A 6,639-nucleotide genomic window follows, 5' to 3' on the forward strand; every position below is an offset into this window, starting at 1 on the left:
CTATTCAGCCTCCTGTTGACAGACAGCTGGGTTAATTGCAGATTGGGCTAATATAAGTAAAATTGCTATTACCAATGGTATATAATATGTTTGGAGATATAAGTTTTAATTTATCTTAGGGAAATACCTAAGATTGGAATCTCTAGATCAATTATTTTAATTTTCAGAAACTTGTAAATTATTTTCTCTAGTTATTCGATTTTGCACTCACATACACTTTGTATGAAAGTTCCAACTACTGTACACAGTCACCAACAGTTAGTATTGTCCTTTTTAAAAACTTTTGCATTACAGTGGGTGTGTAGCTATAGCTAACAGTGGTTCTACTGCCTAATTATGTTGAACATCCTTTGATGTGTATACATTGCCTATGTATGTATCTTGTGAAGGGTCTCCTGAGATTTTGAACATAATTTTTATTAAGAGTCTGATTTTCCTAACATTTCTATTTGTTACATAATCTGTACTTAATATTTTGTGTCTTACGCATATACGCATGTATATGTGTGTATATATTTCTTCCAGCCTGAGAGCTGTCTTTTTCTTGTTTTTTTTTAGAGCTAACATTTGAAAAGCAAAATGTTTTAAGAAGTAAAAATTATTGTAATAAATTTTTGGTTGGTAGCAACTTTTGATTCCATCTAATGTACTCTTGCCTATCCCAAGTTCATGAAAATATTCTATGGTTTTCTTCTTAAATGTTATATTTGTGTCTTGTACATTTTAGTTCATATCTACTTTGAATGAAACTTTATGTAAGCTTTGAGAATGTAGCTTGAGTTTGATTTCCTCATGTGGCTACTCAGGAATTTAAAGGATGAAAGAATGATTATTTAATATAAATAGTGAGGTTGGTATAATTTGTTAAAATGATGATGCTTTTTATTCTTCAAATTACCTTGGCATTTGCATAGTAAAATCAATTGACCTTAAATATCTATGTCTATTTTGCTGTTCTTTATTCCTTTCTACTTATTTATACTATATATAATATATCCTTTTTAAATGCCACATTGTTACTTTTAACTGTATTATTATCATAAAGCTTAAAATTAGTGTTATAAAAATTTTAACTTGTTCCCTCAAATTTTTTCAAGTGATATTTTGTGTTTAATTTCTCACAGCAACATTTATCAGTTTCCAGGTAGATATTTTTCATATATTTTGTTAAATTTGTTCCTAAATATTTTTATGCTGATGCTCTTTAATTGAAATACTCACTTTAAAATTATATTGTTGATTACAACTATATTCAGATATAATTGGTTATTTTATATTGATTGTTTATCCTGTGAACTTACTAAATTTTGTTTTTCAAATATTTCTTGGTAAACTCGTTAGAATTATTAAAATAGACAACAGTATTGTCAGTGAATAACAATTTTTCCTTTTCAATTGTTAGAACTCTCATTATCTCTTCTTGTCATATCCTGGGTGAATTAGATACATTATGTTCCCCATTTTGCAGTGCTGTGACTTTTAATAATCTCAAAGTAAGGTTAAAAAAAGAAACTAGCTTATTGTGATTACCCACAAATGTACTTTTTTTTTGTTTTCTTTATTCTGTCTTGCACATCTAAGTTTTTGACCTGGTATAATTCTCTTTCTTTGTCAAAATCTTTCTGCATTACTTCTTTCTGCAAGCAAAATATTCTCTTAGTTTTCATTTACCTGAAAATGTCCTTATGTCACTTTTACTTTAGAAGACTTTATTTACTAGGAATAGAATCCTTAACATTTTTTATTTAACTTTTATGTCTTTAAATATGCTATTTTTTATCATATGGCTTCTATTTTTTCTAATGATATGTAGGAAATCATATAACTTTTAAGCACATGATCTTTCTCCCTGGTTCCTATCAGTTTTTTAAAATTTATTTTTTTAGTTTTTCAGAAGCTTGACTATGACATGTAGCTACAATTTTAGTTTGCTTGAATTATTATAAAATTTATCCATGTTGTCACATGTCTTAATATATATTTTTATTGCTGAGTATGATTATGTCATGGTATGGAAATACTGTAATTTGTTTATCTACCACTTATGGGTATGTGTGCTCCTTTAGATTTTGACTATGTGGATGCACATCTTTGTGTGTGTATGATTTCATTTCTCTTGGGTAAATACCTAGAAGTAGAATTGCTGGACCAAATGTTCAAGCATGTGTTCACGTTTTTCATGCCTGTTTCCAAAGTGTCTGTACCACTTTGCATTCACATCAGTAATGTAGTAAACTTGCAATTGGGTCACTTCCTCATCCACATTTTAAATTTCAGTTTTATTTGTTTGTTTGTTAGTTTTTAGATGGAGGTTTGCTCTTGTTGCCCAAGCTAAAGTACAAACTTAGCTCACTGCAACCTTGGCTCACTGCAACCTCTGCCTGCCAGGTTGAAGCAATTCTCCTGCCTCAGCCTCCCGAGTAACTGGGATTACAGGCATTTGCCAGCATGCCTGGCTAATTTTTTTTGTATTTTCAGTAGAGACAGGGTTTCACCATGTTGATTCCAATGTCAGTCTTTAACATTGACTGTTCTGGTGGGTGCATACTGATAACTCACTGTTGTCTTAATTTGCGTTTATCTCATGAGTATTAATATTGAGTGTATTTTCTGTGCTTATTGGAATTTTATATGGCTTTTATTCTGAAAGCGTGTTGAAATAGTTATCTTCTTACTGTCAAGTTGTAAGACTTCTGTATTTCAAATATAAGTTCTTTGTCAAATATAAGTTTTCAAAATTTTTTCAAGTGTACTTGCCTTCTTATCTTAATTTTTTTGTTTTTCTACATGTAAAATATTTCCCTTTTTAAATTTCCTTTTGTCTTTTTTTTTATTGTAAGCTGTGTTTATATTGTTCCCTTTGAAAAATATTTATCTTACCTACTGTCGCAAAGATTTTGTAACACATTCTTCAAAATAGGATTTTTAAAATTGTCTATAAACATAGATTGATAATATGCAAAATGATCTATCTGCAGTTTGAGGACCTCATGCTATGTCTCCATAAATCTACTTCTTTATAGTAAAATGTGATTATAGTACATCTACTTCATTTGCTTTCCTAACCTGGCAGGACCATGGTACTACAATCCTAACTCTAGCAGCCAGGGTTTAAGCTGCCTTGACCCTAGTATGGATAAAATATGAGACTGAGAGTTCAGAAAATGACGGTTCCAGTTGAATGCAGGGAAGTATAATAAAGACACCTCCTCAGATCAAGTGATCCTTGAGTCCAGTGGTCAGCACCATTCTTGAGTATTGACAACCTGGCTGGATTACCAAATCACATGTCAACCTTCTTTGATGGGTAAAGAATCAAAGAGAAAGGAAAAAGAGGGAGGCCCCCCTCCGAGTATTCCCTCAGAGGGAAGCCTGTTTGTCCAAGCTGTATTCTATTGGATTGCAAGGGTAATAAGGAACAATTTATTTATTGATTTGGCACATATTTTTCATATTCAGCATGCTTTTTAAAAAAATATTAATTGTGATACCCTGTCAGTGAATAACCATAGTAGTTGAAATCATGTCAGGGTGAATGAAACTGACAAATGACAGAACATGTAAGAAAGAATAGAAAATTTGGGGAAATTTATATATTTTGGGAAGTGAAAATAAAAAGTGCTGGCAGCAAAGAAAATATCAAAGACTGGGAGAAAAATCAGATATATATACTATATTGAAAGGTAAATGAGAATAATTTGAGAAAGAGTAAAAGACAGATTATGTCAAAAGGTTAAAAACAAAAAATTGCATATGAAATTTGGATTGTTACTGATGACCAATAAGTAAGAAATTTCAATGACATGGTAGTTAATTGAATCTACATTATTAAGTGTTGTGGTATATCCTAAAAATGATTTAACATATTATATAAATATTAGCTAATATTACTGAACCTAGGTTTCCTCTGTAATAAAAGTTAAAGTTATTAGTTTTATGTTTCAGAAAATTTCAGTTTTAGAATATTACAGTGTAAAATGTTTTACTGCTTCTGTGTTACAAAGGTTCAGCAGCTGTCTTAACTATAAACCATAGAGAACCATAAACAATAGAGAACTATAAATAGTAGAGATAACGTTTATGTGGTTATCTTTGCTTTTTCTGGAGAACATTTTCATCTAACTTTTCACTCTCTTATTACTCTCAACATAAATTAGCTCCTGACCACATTAAAGCTGATCACCTTTTCTTATTCATAGTTATGCTAGCTTTAAATCCTTTCCACAAATAAGCTTTAAGTTTTGCTCTTTCTGCTGACATTTTCATACATTGACATCCTACAGCAGATGGCTGAGGATTCTAATCAAGAGATTTTGTATGAATCAACAGAAATCTCTGGCCAGAATCTGTAGTTACTGAGAAGGGGGAAAAAAAAAAAAAAAAAAAAAAAGCTGTCCAGAACCGTATGTTCCAGTATCCTGAATGCTCCTCCGGTAGGAAGTTTGCACATCACTTAATCACACTGTTCCATATTACAGTGTAATCGATCACTTTGTCAGCGGCCCTGTGCTTAATGCTGCTGAAGTCAGTCTCCTTTGCATTAAAGAACTTCATGGATTTTTAAATATAATACCATTATCTCTTCCTTTCCATCATGGCTCAAGGTACCATTAATGAAAGGACATAAGTATCTGCTTTACAAGTTTTACTCCTTTCACAGATTTAAGATAAATGAATTCTGACATGCATTAGTTTTCCAAAGCATGAAATACAATACAATTTTTTAATAAACAGATGCATGATCTGGGTCAAACTCTAAAATGAGTTTAGTTCTAGATAATTAAACTTTTTCTTATAATCAAGATTGAGATCTGAACATGTATGTAATAAGTAAGAGTAAAATAGTGGCTTTAAGTAAATTTGACTTTCTATGCAATAGACTTAAGTGCAGCTAAAACACAAATTTATATATGATTATGGCTTGATTTGCATGTAAAGTTCTGTAACGTATTGCAATTAAACAGTGTTGTTTTACAATACATTATGAGTAATAATTTAATGTTGGATTAAGCAGCTCCAAGACTTTTTAAAAGTGACCTTACATAGAGATCAATTCAAAAAATTTCTACATTAAGACTTGTAATTTAACTTGATTTCCTTCTGCATACTTTAACCAAAAAACACCAGTTAACTACATGGAATCAAAGGTATACATAAATTTTAATCTATATGCAATCTAAATTTTTAAGTCCAATGCATTCCTAGAAACTGCATAACAATTTAGTTTTTGTAAAGTGGATGATGATTTCCCATAAGGACAAGTATGAAATTGTAAGAGTTAGCACTTTTTACCAAAGTCTATATAAAGTCATAGATAGGATCAATAACATGCTTTTAAAGCAAAGATACAACAGTTACAGCTTTATAAGAATCTGGAATAATACAATTTGGTATTACTACCATGAAATAAACATGGACATATTTTAAACTATATTTATATAGGGTTCACAGTGCATTTTAAATATGCATAATTAGAAATGGTTCTGTATACTTCTATAATAAGTTCAATACATCAGGATATATATGTTATAATATTAAAATTCAATTAATAGTACATTTGTTTTCCCACAGAATCCTTTATAGAATTATTTAATTGCCCAAGTAATACTAAGTGCTGCTCCAGAAAGCTTGAGCTGTTCCTCATTTTTCTATCTGAAAGAAGGATTTGAAATCTTTCAGCCTACCTTAAATTTGCTTCAAGGTTCTCTAAGATAGTCAATAAATATTTTGTGATTGAACATAATATTCACAGGTAAAGAAATTTTCAAAATATTTTTATTTCAAGTTCACCTTGTTGATTTAGTTAAAACTTTTCTTAAGGTATATATGAGAATAAGTAAAGGTCAGTACTCATAATTTTATTAGTACAACTGCTGTTAAAAAAATTCTGGATTTTATTATAAAACCATGAAATACGACTAGATTATTGAGCACATTTCAAAACAAACAGTCTCTCTCTCTTCCCCTCCATCCCTCCCTTTCTCTCTCTTGGACCCACCCAAAGGCACAAAATAAATGAGACACACATACACAAAGTCAAAAAGTTCATATTACATTTTACACCTTTTATCGGACATGGTTAAAAAAAATCTAGGGCAATCAAGGTATATGCTAAGTAGGCATCAGTACAGAAGGAAAGAAATGTGGATGAAAGTAATTAGAAATATCCATTATATATGTATATTATTCTTCTATGGGCTGAGATCCACAATTTTCTCTTTTTACAGTCACATGATTGGAACAGTGTAGAATTAGGAGACAGTACCCTAGATTCACACTACCTTTATTCAGTTTTACCTGTGACACGAACAGAGAATCTTTGGGCTTGTCACTTAAACCTGTTTTTCCAGAATTTTTTCATCCATAAAATGAAGATGCCAATAGTGCCACTCTCAGAGGCATGTGACGTGTGTGTGTGTGTGTGCGCGCGCGCATGTGTGGTATCTATTTATATATGTATATATACAGCAAATATCACTGGATATGTGAAATGGGATATTTGGCAAATTGGAAGAGAAAACTATTAAATTTAAAAATAAAATTGGGAAAAAAACCACAAAACTCAATGCAGCATAGTCAAGTAACAAAAAGGAATTTGGAAAAGAAATGGGTAAAGTTGGAAAAAAACCTCTCATACAT

Source organism: Saimiri boliviensis, chromosome 19 (genome assembly GCF_048565385.1).
Source record: "Saimiri boliviensis isolate mSaiBol1 chromosome 19, mSaiBol1.pri, whole genome shotgun sequence".
NCBI lineage: Eukaryota > Metazoa > Chordata > Mammalia > Primates > Cebidae > Saimiri > Saimiri boliviensis.